General features: G+C 47.1%; 1 protein-coding gene across 1 annotated transcript in view; it reads right to left on the reverse strand.

The window, feature by feature from the left end:
* The window catches only part of BDH1 (3-hydroxybutyrate dehydrogenase 1), a 42124-nt gene extending 37157 nt beyond the window's left edge, over positions 1 to 4967 (reverse strand). The window contains exon 1 of the mRNA XM_046659646.1: positions 4693 to 4967. The gene's annotated coding sequence lies outside the window, so the exon portion shown is untranslated. The remainder of the gene's footprint in view (positions 1 to 4692) is intronic.
* Positions 4968 to 20420: the final 15453 nt, after the last annotated feature.

A 20420-nucleotide genomic window follows, 5' to 3' on the forward strand; every position in this document is an offset into this window, starting at 1 on the left:
ACTTGGCTGCTTTGTTTGGCAAAGCCTAGTGTTAGAAAAGGTAATGTGACTAGGCAGCTGAGTTACGCTTTAACTCAACTCAGTACAAACAATATGCACTTACTATCTTACGCCTACCCAGACCTTTGTTAGCTGCCTGGACACCATGGGCATTTGGGTTTGAGATCCCTCACCAGAGAGATGTATGTTCTCTTTTGGCTATTTCCCTTCTGATCATTTAGCACAGTCTTGCCTATAAGCTCCAGCCCAGCTCAGCTACACATGCTAACTGCACGGTAAATGGGGGCTTCCTTGAGGCCGTGCAAAAGGGAAACCTGACAAGTTGTAAAGCCCTCATTCAAAAAAGATGCCTATTATTCCTTCGAAAGAGAACTATTCTGAGCACTACAGAGGAGCAGCAAATGACACAGTAGATGATGTTCTTATCACCATTTTATCATAAATGCAGAGGTGACTCTCATATAGCTGTGGTTAACAGAGACCTTCAAGAAAAGCCAAAGCCTTAACCAAGTGCAGAGAAGGTAAACCTAACATGACACTTTGATTAGTCTGAGAGACACTCTCATCACCAGATCACACTTAGGTCGTGGCCAGTTCTCCCCAGACAACCTATCAGAGACATTCTCTGCAGTGGTCACCTTGTGGGTGTCTGCCTGCTCAGCTGATCCCTGTCCTCTCAGACCTGCCTCTTGCCCTTAGGATTTGGCCTCTGCAGCTGTAGTTGGTCATGAGACCTCCCCTCGGGCCATGGAGGACTGGGTCAGGGAGAAACACCGACCCAGGAGGGACCTGTCATTCTGTGCCCTGACACTGAAAGAATGCAAATCAGCCTCTGTGGGGTGAGGTCACATCATCCGGCTGCTGGAGGCGGGACAGCTACGCTCGCTACAGTGAGTCTGAAGCCAGAGAGAGATGGAGAAAGCCAGTCTGCAGAGAGAAGGCACATATGCAGAAAGAAGCAGAGATGGAGGTGGAGAGAGAGAAAGAAGCAACAGAGCCTTGTGAGCTTTCCTTGGGGCAGCTCTACTTTTGAGGGCCAGCCACCCTCTGGTCCTCCAGCTCTGTCAGGCAGGTTATGGCTTTATTCTCCATGTCGATTAAGCAAGCTTGAAGTTTGTGTTTCTTGCAACCAAAACAATATTTACTAAAACATACTGAAAGCAGGTTCTTTCTGCAGATCATTATTACTAGTTCTTACTGTTGCCTCATCATTTTGAGAATGACGCCTTGTAGATCTTGCAATGCCCACAGGAACATGTGCCTCCCCCGCTCCACTTCTCATCTGTCCTCCAAGAGAAAGTGGTACCAGAGCTGTCAAAGTTGCCATCATTACAACTGCCAGCTGAAGCAGGCCTTCCAGCCCCAGGAGAACAGGGCCTGACTACCAAATTCAATCAGACCACTAAATGACGCAGTCTCAGGGCTCCGTTCCTGGTCTCTTCTCGCCACCATGGTGAGCTCTCATAGCTTTAAATATGATTTACATGTTGCCAACTCCCAGATGTTTATCTCCAACCAGCCTTACGGATCCAACTGCCTAGTCACCATCTCCACTCGAATGTCTAATAGGTAGCTCAAATTTAACCTGTCCAAAATGCAGCCTGTGCTATGGCTCTGAATATCTGCTCCTCTCAGTCTTCCTCACTCTTGACTCCTCTCTTTCTTGCATACTCCACAGCCAAGCTGTCAGCAAATCCTGACTCCACCGTCACAACATATCTAGGATCCTCTGCTACCATCTTTGTCTAAGCCTCTATCATTTCTGGCCTGGATTATTGCAACAGCCCCGCCACGGGGCTCCCTGCCCACTCCTCCCCCAGTCCCCCTTTGGACGCTGCTCAACACCGCCTGCATAAGCCTGAGAAGCAGAAATCAGATCACGTCACTCCTGTACCAAACTCTTTTTCAGAGTAAAAGCCAAACTGTGTACAGATTGCTTACACGGCCCTCCATGATCTGGGTCCCCGTGACCTCCCTGACCTCATGCCCCCTTGTTCACTGCACCTTGGCCATAATGGCCTTCTTGCTGTCCTTCGAGTGACAGGCAACCTCTTGCTTCAGGGCCTCTGCCTTACTTTTCCCTGTTTCTGGAATGTTCTTCCCCTCACTCTCCACAGGGCTCATTCTCTCACTTCAGCCTTTTCCTCATATGTTTACTCAGTAAGACACTCCCTGACCACCCCCGCAACCCCACCCGGACCCTGACATTTTCTACCCCTCCTCCCTGCTTCCGTTTTTTTTTTTCTCCTTGGCAACTTACAAAATTATAACATTATACACATTATACATAATGTAATTATTTAACTTATTTGTTGTCTTTCAGCCCCATTAGAATGTGAACTCTGAGAGCAGAGGGTTTTGTCTATTTTGTTCATTATTGTATCACCAACACCTAACAGTAGCCTGCACACAGGAGGCACATAATATGTGAATGAATTAACAGAGTTTCCAGTAACTCTCACTGGGTTAAGAATAGACTAAGGATGGACAAGGGTAGAAGCAGAGAGAGCATTTAAAAGCTATGGCAATAATCCAAGGACACAATGTACAGTCATGCAGGCTGTGCACTGCACAACTCCAGTGAAATGTGACAAGGTGCTCCCTGGAGATATACAAAAGGGCAGCCAGCCCTGGTGGAAACCATGGAGGTGATTCGAAGTGGTCAGAATCTAGCTATGTTTTGAAGGTAACGCCCTGTTCCATTTACTGACAGATTAAATTAGGATGTGAAAAAAAGAATCAAAGATATTCCCAAGACTTTTGGCGCAGATGTAGAAAATGACATTAGCACAAGCGACAGATTCAGGAGCCATTCTATTCCTACCACATTTCAAATCAGAGTATACAGGCTGGGCATCCTGGTCCTCACCTGGCCGCTCCAAACCCTATCTCCAACTACACATTTCTCATCTACTCGTCAGACCATTTGCTACGCCATCCCACAACAAGCCCTGTACTTTCCAGTTTCCGTGCCTTGCTCATCCTATACCAAATCTGACTTCTTTATCTGACCAAGTCCCAACTGATTCAAATACCTCCTCAGAGATGCCTGTCCTGATCCCCTAAATAAAAATCAATCTCTTGCCTACATTCACATTTCACACCTTCCTACTGCGCCTCTGTCATAGCATTCCCGGAGGCAGGGTAGTATTAGAGGTATTTATGTTTATAACCATTCACAGCCCCCATCTAACCGTCATTCCCCTCTTGGACGGTGAGCGCCCCATAGATGGATCCCGTGGCGAGTCATTGAATTCCGGCTCCTCCAAAATATCTACTCTGATGGCTGACAGGAAGCAGATGCTCTATAAATGTGTATTGAGAGACTATGAAAGCTACACAAATTTCAAAGATCAGCTTCCTCGCCCGCCAGAATTATATGCCCTGTGCACAGCCCGGCTCCACCGCTCTGGTAGAAAGTAGGACATTTGCTGCCTCGTAAAGGATCTGGGCAGCACGAAGCCTGCGGGCGGCCCTCCATAATGAAATCTGTGCCTCCGCAACCCCACGCAGGGTTAGACAGTGACTCTGCAGCAGCTGACTATGGGCATACTTTGGATGACTGGATGGAAAAAGCGGCGGAGAATTCAACGTCGGGCGCAGCGCCAAACCCGCCCGGAGCAGGGCGCAGCCCGCAGGCGGCCGCGCTCACTGTCTCAGGCACTAACCCGCGCACCGGCCGAGCGCGGAACGCCCGAGACGCGCAGGCGCCGCGTGGTTCCCGCCGGTCGGGAGGCGAGGAGCGGAGGGGCTCGGCCCGAGCCGCGCTCCCATTGGCTGAGGCGGCACCGCCCAGACAAAGCCCTCCAGTCCTCTAGCCGGCGCGCCGCGGTAGCTCGGGCTCTGCCTGACCCGGGCCCACCGGCACCCCAGCATCCCCAACCTGCCCCCGGGGCGCCTCCACCTTGTTCAGTCCTCCTCCTCCCCCGGTCCTGCGGCCTGTCTGGTACTCCAGCAACCGCCCGCTCAGTTCGTGCTCAAGGCAGCCGAACCGGCGGCCTGACCGCCGCCCAGCCTCCAGCAGGAGGGCAGGGAGTCTTCCCCGAGTCCTAGAGGACGCAGCCTCGTGGAGGATGCGGGAGCATGAGGAGGGATGCGGGTCAGAAAGACGGAAATGCGGTGGAGAAGGCAGCAGTGCCCGGAGCCCGGGGCTGGAAGGCAGGACTCCTGGCTTTGGTCCTGGCTCAGCCTCGGACTACGATGTGACTGACCTTGGGCGGGTTCCTTCCCTTCTTGGAGCCGGGGTCGCCTTCTGCAAAATGCGGCGGCAGGGAAGGATGAGTACTGAGGGTTTCACCTGGGAGCCTCAGGGCAGCGTGTTCGACCTGGGCCTCTTCCTTCCGAGCACATTGTTCCGAATAATAAATGCCAGGCCGGGCTCCCAGAGCGCGGACAGAAGGCCCGGGAGAGCGGCGGGGAAGGACCACCTGAGGCTAAGACGGGTCTGGGCGGGATCCGTCCATCTTCTTAACCTTATTCCGCCACGGCCGTAGGGCCCAGCCTACAGGACTCAGCGCCCCCTTCCCCAACCGCATCCCTGCACCCGTCTAAGGGGCCACGCAAGGCCTAACCAAACGGAGCAGGGGGCGCCGGCGCATCCCACCCGAGCTGCAGCGATGCGGACCCCTCCTCTTACCCCAAACCAAAAGAACAGGGGACTCCGGCTACGGAGGGCTCAGCTGGTGAACTCACCTTAACTCGGGGCTTCTTAAGTACCCGCGCTCCTGGCTTGGACAACCGAGTGGGGGCACTGCCGCCGTCTCCTTCTCGAAGCCCCTCTACCAGTTCCCACCGCTGCGGCCTCAGCTGCCGGGATGCGCCCAGACACCTTGGGTGCGCGCGTTAGGGCTGCGCGGGGCGGGGCCGGCGGCGGTCGTCGCGGGGGCAGGGAGTGCTCCCGCCCCTCCTCTTTAGCCCTCGGTTCCCCTAGTCGCTAAGCACCCAAACCCGGCGCTCATCTCCTGCACCCGTATCCCCTTCGTGGAGCCGGCTTCCGAGGCTTCAGCGCGGCGGGTAGGGAGGAGAAGGTGCCGCTCCAGGAAGTGAGGAAAAGCCTGGTGAGGGCGAGGCTCCTTCCAGGTCCTATGCATCTCTGCTATCTTTAGAGCTCATCAGGGTTGGTTGGTTGGTTTTTATATTTGTCTTTCGATCAGTTGAAATGTATTTAAAGATTTTCTCCTAAGGGTCTTTAAAAATAATTTAAGAATAGCACAGCTTCCCAGAGTTTCAACAATAGAACATCAGAGGCCAATCGGCCACAGATCAGGCTGCCCCGCCCCCACACCCACACCCACCCCGCTCCCACCCGGCTGAGTTTCCAGGGCAGGAAACAGGCTGAGGAGAGAGGGGGAACTATCGGAGCAAATTAGCTGCAGAGCTATATTTAGGTCAGATTACCGAGAAGGACTGATTGGAAAAGGACCAGGCAGGCAAAACCCTGAGGGATGTACTGGCTTGTGAACCTTCAAAGAAACCTGGCGTCTCTGGTCCATGAGCTTGAGGGCTGAGGGTCTGTCCTCCTTCTTTATCCCTGGTTCCTGGCACAGAGTCCTGAAGACTGGGAGAATCATGAAGAGACTGTGCACTTGGTTCTGAGTGCCCATTTCACAGACCCTCAAGCCAGAGCACGTGCTTCAGTGCTGTGTTTCAGAATAGTCACTCTGTACATCATGCGAGAGCCATAATAATAGATCACTAATCACCAGGTTACACTTTGAGGTTATGCATTGCTGAAAAAGCAGTTAATTAAAGGAAGAATTAATATTCCCACCTAGGAAAACCATAGATCCTGACTTTGGATGAGAATTAAATGGAAATATAGTTCTGTTTATGGAAGACAGGGAAAGGACGTGTGACCTGAGGTCTTATTAGATTCCTCCTGTGGCTGACCTCACATCTTCCCAGCCCATCATTTTTGTTTGTTTTGTTTTCTGTTCACTTATTTATTTTTACATTCCAGCGGTGAACTGAAAAACATATAACTCTTCTTTGCAATAATATTTTGGTCTTTCTCAACTGACTTAGGTATCCTTTTTCCATGTTCACCAGGGCTGCATTTTTTTTCCTCTACCATTTAAGAATAGCCCCTCCTTGAAGCAATTTCATTTCCACTTTCAGAAAGTTGCCCTTTCCCTATTTATAGGATTCCCAAAGCTCAGCTAGCTCATCTTTTTACTCCAGCTTTGCTTTGACAGCCAACTGCAGACAGGTGTGACTCAAGAGCACCTTGCCTCAGCGGCACCTGCTATCTTCCAGCCTCAGGGCTCTGTCACTGCAGCCTGGGACCCCTGCAGGAACCCACTGCCCATTCTGACATGTGCATAAACCTGGAAGTGCAAAGAAACTAACACTTCATGGGACAACCCTTGACCAAGGCAGACAGGAGCTGGTGGGGACATACTCCACTCTTCCATTCTTCAGGTGAGCAGTTCTGGGGCACGTCCTATACAGATCCCAAGATGATAGAGTTCCCGATGCCCATATAGTGCCCAGCTCCATCAATTCAATAATGCATCCCGTGATTGCCTTTCTCTTTCCCTCCTTGCCTGTTTGACTCTTCCCAGTCTTCCACTCCTGTTCCTGGTGATTGATTCCCCAAATAAACTACCTGTACACGAATCCTTGCTCAGGCTCTGTTTTAGGGGGGAACCCAGATTAAGCCAATGGTTAATCCGAAAGAGGCATCTCAGCCCACGTTTCAGACCTCATTCTCCCCAGACCTTTCCCAACTCTGTTAATGAGGAATCATTTGTTTGCTTTGAGCTTTTGCTCCTTTTATTTCCCAGTTGGCCTGCCCTCTGGGGCATCGCTAATTAGCTCAGAGGTAGACAGGAAGTGTCAGAAACTCCCAGGAGAAAGGGCCCCTGAAGGGCTGGGACTCAGTGAGAGTCCGACAAAGCCATCGGCAGCCTCGCCTTAAACTTCTCCCCTGCTTCCAAGGTCCCGGCTGCTGACTTTAGAGAAACTCTCAGCTCTGGGGTTGAACATGGAAGCAGAGACAGTGTGAGACCTAGGTCACTCCCAACACAGCATGTGCCAAGATTCTGTCTCCTTCCTGCCCTCCCCTTACCCCCACCTCCCTGTAAAAGCAGTTCCTCTGCCTGGATACAAGGTCTCGGGCCAGGGTCTTTGGCACCTAGGACATTTCAACTCATTTCAACACCAAGAGGGTGTTGTTGCAAATTACCAAGCTAAGATTAGGTGGGAAAGAGCCCTTAGTCCCTGCCTTCAAGGAGGGAAATGAGACAGGGACATAAGCTAAATGAATCATAAGTCCGTAAGTCTTCTAAAAGAGGGGCATGTGAGTGTAGTGAGAGTTCTGGCAGTGGGTCAGGATGGGCTTGTAGAAGAGGTCGCATCCTGAAAAACTCTCAGTTGGAAGGAAGTACTCTCCAAAGATCCCCTGCTCAGAGAGCCACAGCGCTTGCTCCTGCCCCTGTATCAGCTCCTAATTGCCTCCGAGCTCACACTTTTGAATCCCAGCTCAAGCTAAGCATTCCCCCATCTTCCTAGGCCCCAGCCCTCCCCTGCTAGATCGGGCCCTGCCCCCTCTCCAAATGCCCCTGGTCTTCTCTGCCCTCAGTGTTAAGTGTCGAATGCCAGCTGGTGCAGGTTAAATCCTGCCTTTAGAAACTAAAGACAAAATAAACAAATGGGACTACACCAAAGGAAAAAGCTTCTGCACAGCAAAGGAAACCATCAACAAAATGAAAAAACAACCTAACAGTTGGGAGAGGATATTTGCAAGTCATATATTGGATAAGGGGTTAATATCCAAAATATATAAAGAACTCATACATCTTAACAACAAAAAAACTAACGACCTAATTAAAAAGTGGGCAAAAGATCTGAACAGACATTTCTCCAAAGAAGATATACAGATGGCCAACAGGCACATGAAAAGAGGTTCAACATTACTAATAATTAGGGAAATGCAAATCAAAACTACAATAAGATATCACCTCACTCCCATCAGAATGGCTCTAATTAACAAAACAAGAAATAACAAGTGTTGGAGAGGATGTGGATAAAAGGGAACCCCTCGTATGCTCCTGGTGGGAGTGCAAACTGGTACGGCCACTATGGAAAACAGTATGGAGATTTCTCAAAAAATTAAGACTAGGACTACCATATGATCCAACTATTCCACTGCTGGGTATTTATCCAAAGAACATGAAAACATGAATGTGTAAAGATACATGCACCCCTATGTTCATCGCAGTATTATTCACAATAGCCAAGACTTGGAAGTAGCCTGGGTGCCCATCAAGGGATGAACGGATAAAGAAGAAGTGGTATATGTGCATGTGGAATGCTACTCAGCCATTAAAAAAATGAAATCTTGCCATTTGCAACAACATGGATGGACCTTGAGGGTATTATGCTGAGTGAAATAAGTCAGAGGGAGAAAGTCAAATACCATATTATCTCACTCATAAACAGAAGATAAAAACAACAACAAGGACAAATCAACACATAGATACAGAGATTAGATTGGTGGTTACCAGAGGAGAAGGAGGGAGCCAGAGGGCGAACAGGGTCACTGGGCACATATGTATGGTGAAGGATGGAAATTAGTCTTTGGGTGGTGAACATGATGCAATCTAACAGAAATCGAAATATAATGATGTACACCTGAAATTTATATAATGTCATAAACCAATGTTATCTCAATAAAAAAATAAAAAATAAATAAATCCTGCCCTTAGCCAGCCACCTCGAAGCCCTCCAGGAGTGCACGTGTGCAGTGCTCTGTGCTGAGTTCTGCTGGGGGATAGAGAATAATAACACCATTTACTCTCCCAAACCCCGTAGGTCTGCTGTTTTGATGCAATTGAATTTCCCTTAAAGAAAAATTTGGGGGGGGGGGGGGGTGGCTAGAAACCATGCCTTTAATCTGCAGAATTTTAGAAGGATCAAGTTGCTTTTTCTGTAACTGACAGTGAAGGAAAGAAAAAGCCCAGTGTATTTTTCTAAAACAAAGCTGTGGTGCTGAGAACCTAGGGTGATGAAAAGAGCCCTCGATCCTGACGTGGCTGTAATACTGAGTTCTGCCCATGAACGAGAACCAGAGGCCCAACTTTTTCCCTGAAGTGAACGAGCAAGTAAAACAAGTGCTTGGATCTTACGGGGGCGGTGGGGGGCGGGGGGGGGGGGGGGGGGGGTGTATTAAGTGCCTTCATCCCCAGCTCCTTTCTCTCTCTTGACTCTAACATATTTAATTAAAATGACTGTTTGTTTAAGCCACAAAGTTTCAGGGGGAGAAGTTCGGAAATTTAAGCAAAGTTCTTTTGATGTGATTGGGATCTTTGAAGAGGGGAAAGTAGGGGAGGAGATAAAAAACACATGTGTCCCCACCACTGCCCATCCACCCCAAGCTAGAGCAACCCATAGAATTCCTTCCTGCCTGCCTTCAGTTTACAACCATCCAGCCCTTCTTATACCCCAGGCCTTGCGATTTTGTTCTTGCAAGGGTGATAACCCAATTCAGGGTCCCTGTTTCCAGTAATACAGCTTAGCAGTTAGCGACTGACCACAGTGTGCCCGACACTATGCCAAGTGCCTTGTGTGCATTATTTCACTTCATCTCTGCAACAATCCTAAAAGTGACCTAAGATTATCCCCATTTGCATGGCCTCAAGAGGTCAAATAATTGCCCACAGCAACACAACTGGGAAGTGGCAGAGACAGATCCCACCCAAGTCAGCCCCTTTCTTTAAGCACGCCACGATTGTCCTAAGTTTCTTGCTTTGAAAAAAAGTATAAATATCCCAGTTCACAAGGCTATTTGGGATATAGAATATTTTATAACCAGTTGGGCGTTGTTTCCATGAGCAATCCAACAGAAGCTGGAATTGCTTTGTTATGTGGAAATTTCTTGCAGCACAACACAGATGCCAAGATCTGATGCCCTCCACTAGGAAAAGTAGGTTTTAATTGATCATAAAAACTTGGCAAGACAAAAATATAAGATTCTCAACCTTTAAATCTAATTTTCTAAACTTCAAATTCTATTTTTTCAGAGAATATTGAATATGTTGTACTAAACTGTTTTAAAACCCAGGATACAAAACCATATGCTTATTTTGATTAACATCTGTTCAATTTTTTCCCAACGAATGTGTATTATTTATGTTTTCTGCATATTGCTACCAGGGACAGAGCCTACTATTTCAAAAGGGAAATCAAATTGCAAAGCTCTTGCCTCTCTTTTCGGGTTGCCACCACCCCTTACCAAAGGCCTGTTTGCTCCTCCCCAACCCTTCCCCTCACACCAGCTCTTTCCAAGACTTGAAGGTTTTCCTTCTACTGATCGTTCTCATATCCAGCATTCTCTCACCTTAGTTGGTGGCGTAGCAAGGCTCCTTCAGCCCTATCAACATGCAGGATCTTCTCCAGGCAGATTACAAGCCAGATACACCTGGAATCCTCTTAATTTTGTTAATAGGGTGTAATAGACACCCCTGGAAACCTCTACTAGGCTTTAAGTATGTTATTTCAATGTTTGCCTTTAGCTGGGAAGGGAAATTCTCACAGTCGTATGACAAGCAAAGCCAACTAATGATAAAATACAGTTTTTGGAGTTCTGGGTCTTTGTGTGTTTGTCATGGAATAGACAAAGTTCAGCTTCATAACTGTTTGTTTTAAGCTTAAAATGTCTGTGAGTTTGGCCCTCTGACAAGCAGAGGGTCGAGGGTAGATGCCTCTGCTTCGGGACACACAAGAAAAAATGATGCCAAAGGGCAGCTCCAGCTGACTCCATCTTGAGCTCTCCCTACCAGGTGTGTGTGGGCATAAGTGAGCAAGGAACTGGCCTGAAGAGAATGAGAAATATCTAGAGTGCTCTGACCATGACTAGAATCAGGACCTGAGAAAGATTTCAAATGGCCAAGTGGCTTTGGACAGGGTCAGCTGTAAGACGGTGGGGCCAAAACATACCCCTTGAACATCAAAAAGGAGGTAAGAAAGAGTACATCTGGAATACAGGAAATCCCTTAAGTGTATCTCTTAGTATTACCATGCCCTGTGAGGAAGGTCAATGGAAAATTACAACAACCCAGTTCAGTCAGGACTACTAAGGCTTAGAGCCTTCATGAAGGGAGGTTGGGTTCGTCCCACCCGGTAAAGAACCATGACCAGTTGAGGGCAAAGGCAATATGGGATGGGCAGTGGGAAAAGGTCATTATAAATACCAGCTACAACCATACGTCCAGTTACAGAAACAAGGACTGTATTGTCATGAGATTTCTTTCTTACTTTGTTATGAATATGCGTGTGTAATATCTTTGTTTTCTTTTCTCTCTTATCCCCTTATCATGCAACATAAGATGTTTTGACTTCATATCATATATATCATAGTATTGTTAGCTTCACATTATAGTATTTAAGTTACAGACCATCTAGGACAAGAGTAAACATCACGCAAGGACTTTGTACCTCTCCCAGTGCATTTTCAGTTGTACACAGGATAGTTGTATCATGTTAGGTGGAATTATGACTTTGTTATTGTCTTTATTGGAGACTAAGTATGGTTTAAGGAGATGTGTATGGGTGCCAAGTTGACAAGGAGTGGACTGTGATGGTTAGTTTTATATATCAACTTGGCTTGACCACAGTGCCCAGATAGTAGGTCAAACATTACTCTGAATGTTTCTATGAAGGTGTTTTTGGGTGAGATTAACATTTAAATTGGTGGACTTAGTGTAAAGCAAATTACCCTTTATAATGTGGATGAGCCTCATGCAAGCAATTGAAGGCCTTAGTGGAAAAGGACTGACCTCCCCAGAAGAGGAGAGAATCCTGCCAGCAGACCACCTTTGGACTTGAACTGCAACTCTTCCCCGGGTCTCTACCCTGCCAGCCTACCCTGCAGATTTTGGACTTGCAAAGCCTCTACAATCATGTGAGCCAATTCCTTGAAATCAGTCTCTTGTTGTCTCTCTCCATCCATACACATCCTGTTGGTTCTGTTCCTCAGGAGAACCCTGACTAATACACTCACGCAGAGTGGTCTGCTTCCCTAAGTGGACCCTGATACAATATTGAAATAGATCCTTCTACTCTGGAATTGGTCCCTCTTTCTGTCTGGGAGGGCAGGACCCAACAGGAACAGGGAGGACCCTTACTCAGGGGCCTGGGGCACAGGTCAGAGGCAGGAATGTTGGTCTCAGGCCAAGCTGGGACATGGCGAGGCTTGCTTTTCACTCTCTCCATCCCCTGAGCTCTCTGCGGTCTCTGCCCTCCGGGTGCTCACAGCCCAGGGAGCTGGACAGACACATCTGCAGCTTGCTCCACTCCAGGGCAGCTTGGGCCAGATGATGTAAGAGGGAAAACCATGGGGCTCTGGGAGGAGAGGGGAGGAAGCTATTTCTTCAGATTGGGGCCAAAGAGCAGGCTTCACCGAGGAGATGACTGCCTTGGCTCCCAGATTCAAAGATAGACTGGATATTTTTCCTCCAACTTTGAATTTGAAAAAGTTTAAACTTACAGAAAAGATGAAGGAAGAGTATAATGAAGACCGATACAGTCACAATCTAGATTAACCAATTGTTAACACTGTCTCATTTGTTTTCTCTTTACATATACACATACACATATACACTTGGCTGAGTCATTTGAAAGTACGTTGCAGACATCAAGCTACATCACTCCCAAATATGTCAGCATGTATCTCAAAAGTACAAGGCTCTTCTACATAACCGCAATACTATTGTCACATTCAAGAAATTTAACATTGACAACAATAATATGATCTAATTAATTCATACTCAAATTCCTTCAAGTGTCCCAATAATGTCCTTGATAGTTTTATAGTCTTTTCCCTCAATCAGGATTCCTATCAAGGATCATGACCTACATTTACTTATCATGTCTCTTTAGTTTCCTTTAATCTAGAACAGTGCCCTGCCTTTCTTTTTCAGGGAGAGGGTCTTTCATGACATTGACAATGTAAGTCCAGGCTAGTTGTTTTGTAAAATGTCCCAAAATCCATATTTGTCTGATCATTTCCTTATGATTGGATCCAGGCTAAACATTTTTGGTAGGAATACTACAGAGATGATGTTTAGGAAGAATTTGGATGGGCTGAGACGGGGAAGGGTACACCAGACACAGGGAGCAGCAAAAATTATATTCCTTAGGTGTGAAAAAGCCCAGCAAGTCTGGGAATAGCTGTGGCCCTAGGGAGCTGCACTGTGTCATGGGGCACGTTGGGGGTGGGGGTGGGGGGGGGGGAGGCAGGAGACGGGTAAGTGGCAGGAGCCAAGGATGGCCAGGGAAGTTTGGTCCATGTTCAATGGCCTTTGTTCAGAGGGCACTGGGGAATCATAGCCTCTGGAGGCATATTAGCTTTTCATAAAAGAACCTCAAAGACCAAAAAGCCTTCAAGACCCAAAGAAGTAAGTCTCACATGGTAGAGTCCTGGCCCTGGAAGAGATATTTTAACAATGGGGCCTTCCCAAGTATCCCCCACTACACCACATATTATAAATTGGAAAAGAGAGAGACAATCTCAATTAAATAAAAAGGAGCATAATTACTTTAGTGTCATTCCTCTTTCTTTCACTATCTTTCTCTATGTTTCACTATTTCTTTCACTAGCTCTGTCTATAGTCATTTTCCTCAGGGATGTTTCCTTCAGCCCCTTGCATCCTTTGCCCTCCCTTCTCTCTCCTTCCTAGTCACCCAGCCAAAAACCTGGGATTTCCCCAAATTCCCTCTGCTTCACCCCTCACATCCAGGCTGCCTGGCCCAGCCCCCTATAGCCGGTGCTGCAGGGGAGGGTGGGGGAGGACAGCCAGGACCAGGTCACCAGGTACTGGCTGTCCTCTAGGGAAGCTCCACCTGGGGGCCTGGGAGATGCCCAAAGACCCTGACTCAGGCGGGGGATGCAGGCTGTGAACAGGAAGTAAGGTGTGCCCCAAGCCAATGACCAAACTGGAAGGAGAAGTTTGTAGAAACGAAGAAAGTCTGAAGAGATGAGGCTGAGGAATGTCTTGGGAGGCTAGGGGGAGGAGGGGAGGGTGGCTGGGGGCTGGGAAGCTTGTTTCTTGAATTTCATGGCAGATTCACTGGGCGATGAGAGGTGTGTTCTTAAGGTTACACAACCACCCTAGCAATATCTCTTTTTTAAGGGGACCCCAGCCAGCTCGGGTAACTCTGGGTTATCCTAATACAATGTTTCCTCACTGCTGGAGGAGACTACTTGAGGCAGACCAAGGGTTTCTGGAACTTCTCCTTGCTTCCTCATCCCTCCCATTTTACCAGGTTCTGCAGCCAGCCTCCAATGCAGGAGGGGTTGGCTTACTTGTCCCAGCTTCCTATTTCCTCTCTCCAGTCACTGGGTCATGTCTAGGGTAGTGGAGGACAGAAGACACAAGCTGGGATCCTAGTGAGTCAATTAGGAAGAGTCAAGGAAAGTATAGGACATGAAGGGATGCACAAAGGGGTCTGGGGTAAGCTGGAAGCCAAAGACCACCAGACTGACCAGCCCAGTCTTCCAGCACTGACTGAGCTAGAAGGAAAGGCAGAACCAGCAGTGTGGAAAGGAGTGAGCTAAGACAGGGCCCAGATGCTTGCTGGCATTCAGGGCATATCAGGCCATCCTTAGAGGTTTTCCCTTGAATGGCTGCTCATTTTCCTGCATGACGTGAGGCTGCAGCAGCCACAACAGAGAGAGGTGAAAGCCGTGCTTACGGGGAGGGTGTGTTCTGATAAGTAGAGGCTGGCTCAGGAAATGGGTCCCACACCCACACAAAATAGTGATAGAACTCCACCCGTGGTTGGGGGCTTGCAGCTGGAAGGCAGAGCCCCAAAGTCATGTCCCAAAGAGATGCCAAAGAGAGACACCATGTCCAGACACCTCAATGGTGAGGATGAAAGGCAAGAAAAAGAAATGAATTATAAATAAAAGGAGCCAGAACACCATTACTGCAGCACCATAATTATTAATCTAGAATATTGAGCACAGTTAACATAAAACTATTGGAATAATAATGGAGTTCAGTAAGTTGGTTGACAAGACAAATATAATGAGAAAAATAAAACCCTTCCCATTTAGAAAAGGTAACGGCAAAAAAAAGAGAAAAAATCATAATAATCACAATAGCCCAAAAACTATGACGTACTTGGAGACAAGGAAATGAAAAGTCTGTATTTTACAAAAGTATGTGTCTACTCAGAGACATGAAAGATGAACTGGAAAATGAGGGCAAATACATGTTTCCAGGTAGAAATGCAATATTATAAAAAAACGGATTTTTTCCCCCACATTTATTTAGAATTCAATGCAGGTTAGGGGAGGGGGGAACTCAACCAATTAATCCTGAATGAGTAAATATGCAAAATTAGGCAGGATAATTTTGAAAAATGCCTCATAAGATCAAAACATACTACAGGGCCAGCCCCAGTGGCCTACTGGTTAAGTTTGGTGCACTCTACTTCAGCAGCCCAGTTTGGTTCCTGAGCACAGACCTATACCACTCGTCAGTGGCCATGCTGTGGCAGTGACCCACATACAAAATAGAGGAAGATTGGCATGGATGTTAGCTCAAGGCCAATCTTCCTCAAGCAAAAAGAGGAAGATTGATGGGGCCAGCCCAGTGGCACAGTGGTTAAGTTTGCATGCTCACCTTTGGTGGCCCAGGGTTCACAGGTTTGGATCCCCAGCACTGACCTAGCACCACTTGTCAAGCCACACTGTGGCAGCATCCCACATAAAGCAGAGGAAGATTGGCACAGATGTTAGCTCAGGGCAAATCTTCCTCAGCAGAAAAAAAATAAATACTTCAAAGCTAATCTAACTACAAAAAGATGGTACAGGGCCAGCTCTGTGGCAGAGTGGTTAAGTTCATGTGCTCTGCTTCAGCGGCCCAGGGTTTCACCAGCTCGGATCCTGGGCATGGACGTGGCACTTCTCATCAAGCCACGCTGAGGTGGCATCCCACATAGCACAACCAGAAGGACTTACAACTAGAATATACAACTTTGTACTGGGGTGGGGTTGCGGGGGAGGCTTTGGGGAGAAGAAGAAAGAAAAAAAAGAAGATTGGCAACAAATGTTAGTGCAGGTGCCAATCTTTAAAAGAAAAGAAAAAAAGGATAGTTCTGGTGCATGAATAGAAAAAGTAGATTAATAGAACAAATATGCACCCCAGAAACAAGACCACAAATTAATGGAAATTTAATATACGATAAGATTAGCATTTCCAATCAAAAAAGATAAATTATTTAATAGTATAGAGACAATTATCTATGTATATACCATACACAAAAATAAATTCTAAGTAGATTAAAGATCTAAAAATGAAAACTAAAACTATAAAAATACTGGAAGAAAATATGAGACTATGTCTATATCTTGAGGTTGGAGAAGGATTTGTTAACCTTAACACAATGTCCGGGAGACACAGAGGAAAAGACTGGAAGATTAGACTACTTAAAAATTTAACTTTTGGGGCTGGCCCCATGGCCGAGTGGTTGAGTTCACGCGCTTCACTGCAGGCGGCCCAGTGTTTCTTCGGTTCGAGTCATTGCTCGTTGAACCACGCTGAGGCGGCGTCCCACATGCCACAGCTGGAGGGACCCACAACGAAGAATATACAACTGTGTACCAGGGGGCTTTGGGGAGAAAAGGGAAAACAATAAAATCTTTAAAAAAAAAAAATTGAAACTTTTGTACAAGGAGGGCCACCATTGAAATCATTGGCTGAAAGAAAAATTTGCAACATATATAATAAATAAGGGCTAAAAATCCACAACCTATAAAGTGCTCTTACATATGAATAAGAAGAAGATACACAACTTAATTGAAAAAAAAAAACATAAAGAGTAGATAAATCACAAAAAATAAAATCAAATGGCCAATAAACATACGAAGATATGCTCATTTATGATGATGAATCCTAACTTTTTAAATGCAAAAATTAAAAATTTGTTTTGTCAATCAGTTTGGTGAACATTAAAAGATGGGAGGGAATATGAGTATGCAGCATCCTCTTACACTGCTGGCAAGAGGAAAACTGTGATCTTTTCTGATCAATTTGGCCATTTGGCAGCATGCATGATACCCATGGACTGAGCAATTCCATTCTAGGATTCCAGCCTACAAAAATAGTAACATACTTCACAAAGACGTGTGTACATAGGTATTTGACACAACATTATTTGTAACAGGAAAAAAAAATCAAAAATAACCTAAGACTGGAACATTTAAATAAATTATGGACCACCTACACCAAAAATACCGTCTGCCCAGTACGGCTGCTTTTCTGGGTCACACTTCCTCATGTCCTGGCTCCATCCACCCCCTGACCCTTTTCACATGACTCCTGTTAGAATAAGTCTGCCTTCTGGCCACAGCTGATTGATTTCTGGTCCTCACTTGCTCCATGGCAGATCAGTCAGGGCCCTCCCCTGAAATTTTGGAACTGAAAGTGAGAGAAGAGTCAGTCTAAAGACGTAAAATATTAAGCTCAGGAGGTAGCTGGGGAGCTCCCTCAGAAGCCAGGTTTCTGCCCCGTGAACCCGACAAACACAGCTGCCAGGCTGCAGGGAGTGTGAGCGGAGTAGCAAAGCTGACATGCAGAAGTCCCGCAAACAGAGAAGGGGAGAGTCCCGCCCCCACTCCAGCTGTCCGTCCTTGTCATGGGTCTCATAAGACCCTGTTGTTGTCCTTTGGCTCAATTCTCCTTCTCACTTAAACTAGTTCAAGCTGGCTTTCAGTTGCTTACAACCAAACATGTACTACCTACTATGATTTCCCACCATGGAGCACTGTGCAGTCTTAAAAAGACTGAAGTCAAACGTATGAAGAAACAAGGAAAGAGATCCAGGACATATTGTAATGTGAAAAAAATCAAGGTGCAGAACAATAGGCATACCATGATTTCATTGAAAATTGTTTTTTAATTTTAAGAGCACTATTTGTGTAATATACAAAATTACAAACTGTTACTTAGGCATGAAAAAAGATGTGGACTAGTAGACACCGAACTCCCAATAATTATTATTTCTAAGGGATTTGGACGGCAGAGGCAGTGAGGAAATTTACTTTCACTCCAAATCCTGGTGTATTACTTTTTTAATTAAAAAGGCTTCTGAGCCAACCCTGACGGCCTAGAGGTTAAAGTTCAGCGCTCTCACTGCTTTGGTGGTCCGGGTTCCATTCCTGGTCGTGGAACCACACCACTTGTCTGTCAGTAGCCGTGCTGTGATGGCAGCTCACACAGAAGAACTAGAAGGACCTACAACTAGGATGTACAACCATGCCCTGGGGCTTTGGGGAGGGGAATTAAAAAAAGGAAGATTGACAACAGAGGTTAGCTCAGGGCAAATCATTCCCTGTGAAAAACAAATAAATAATAAAAAAATAAAAAGGCTTCGGAGGGCAGGACAGTGCCCTACATCATTTTTTGTTTTTTTACAATTGCTCTAACATTCATTTATGCATTCTACAAATATTTACTGAGCCCCTGCTTTGGGGAGTTCTGGCCTCTGATCTAGCCCCTGGAGACACAGCAAACACCTACCTTTAAGGAACATCCATTCCAGACCAACACTGAAGGTGCACTAGGTTAAAAAACAAACAAACAAGAGCCTACAGGATCCAAGGAGCTAAGATATGGAACCAGAAGTGGAGGTGGGGCATGGACAGGGCACAGAGCCAAAAGCAGGAGAGGAAAGTGGGAGAACCAGAGAGCAGAGCAATCCTGGAGACACCACCAACGCCCAAGGCAGCTTATTGCAACACAGAATTATGCCCAGCACTTGTTGGAACCGGTGAGCTGGATTTAGTCGAAGGCACTGAGCCAACTGGGTGGCATGTGAGGGATTGTTATAAGCAGTTCCGGCCATATAAGAGGCACATCACAGATATTTGTTAAATGAAGGAATAGCTACATTAAGTAGGCACATTCACCCTTGATCACGTCAGCACTAAAAAAGCCACCAAGACCTTCCAACGTAACCAGCGGAGGGAGAATGTCAACCTTTGGGAGTGTGGCTGCCCCTCACCACCTCAACTCCCGCCTCCAGGGAGCCCCTCCCCTTAGGCATGCCCGAAGCTGCTCCCCTTTACTTTCCACCCAGACACGGGCACTGACCTTTCCCCTATTCCCGCTGGGGCCGGGAGAGCAGAGTTGTTCCGAAACCGGGGGAAATGTTTGCCGGGTCCTGACCCAAGGCTCAGAGCAAACTGAGGGGAACTTCACACCTGAGACAACAGGTAGCCTCTGATTCCTGAGGCGATCTCAAGGGAGTCACCCAAGGGACGTTGAGATAATAGCAAATGCAAAGAAGTCCCTGGGGACAGCCACTCACATCTGTTCCCATCTTTACTTGATCTTCCGAGATCTCTGTAGAGTTTCTGCTCCCTGAGGTTCCGTGGGACAAAGAGCGAGTGTTCACCACTTCTCCCCCATCCTGAGGGCAGAGAGCCAAAGGGAAGCCCTGAAGACTGGTGGAGCCCACACCTCCTGTTCTGTTCTTTCCTATTCTTTGTGTGTGTGTGTGAGGAAAATTGGCCCTGAGCTAACATCTGTTGCCAATCTTCCTCTTTTTGCTTGAGGAAGATTGTCGCTGAGCTCACATCTGTGCCAATCTTCCTCCATTTTATGTGGGATACCACCACAGCATGGCTTGATGAGCAGTGCTAGGTCCACACCTCAGGTGCGAACTGGGGAAACCCAGGCCTCTGAAGTGGAGTGTGTGAACCTAACCACTACACCACCGGGCAGCCCCCTGGTCTTTGCTATTCCTAAAGTGCTCCAAGGGACAGGCTCTCCAAGGGCAGCCTGCATCAAAATGACAAAGCTGTGAAGAACTCCTACTCTAGAGTCTAATAAGAAATTAGCAATTCAGCAGATCTGAACACTTCTCAGAGTCAAAAAATTGGCATCCAGTTTCTGCCGCTCTCTTGCTGTGTGACCTTAAAACCTCTCTTCCCTGAATCTCCATCACAGCGGACACAGAATGACAAGGCAGGCTTGGGGAACACTGCAGACAGCTTAGAGTGCCGATGTTCCCTCATTTTCATCCAGCGTGATGCCCTCCTGACTCCTCCAGGAACTTCACTGCCCTTTCAAGTTCCCAGGAGCTGTGATCAGGGACGTGCAAGCGGGAGGCAAGGTGGAGAGCCGGAAGAGAGCCCAGCAGCCCTTCCCAGCAGTGGGACCAGCCCTTATGAGAAACCACGGCGAACCAAGCTAGCTAGAGGTGGAGCTCTCCATTTAGTTGAGAAAAAGTTAAGCCATATGTTGAGTTAATAGTCTCATTAAATATTATGGTCCAACAGTGTAGCACCGAACATTTTGGGTAAATAATACTCCCTCAAGTATCAATAGCATCTGCCAGCGATGAGTGACTCACCATGTGTACAGTTATAATAGCCTCACTTCTCTTCTAGGAGAAATTAATCTGAGTGA

Source organism: Equus quagga, chromosome 4 (genome assembly GCF_021613505.1).
Source record: "Equus quagga isolate Etosha38 chromosome 4, UCLA_HA_Equagga_1.0, whole genome shotgun sequence".
In the NCBI taxonomy this organism is placed as follows: Eukaryota; Metazoa; Chordata; class Mammalia; order Perissodactyla; family Equidae; genus Equus; species Equus quagga.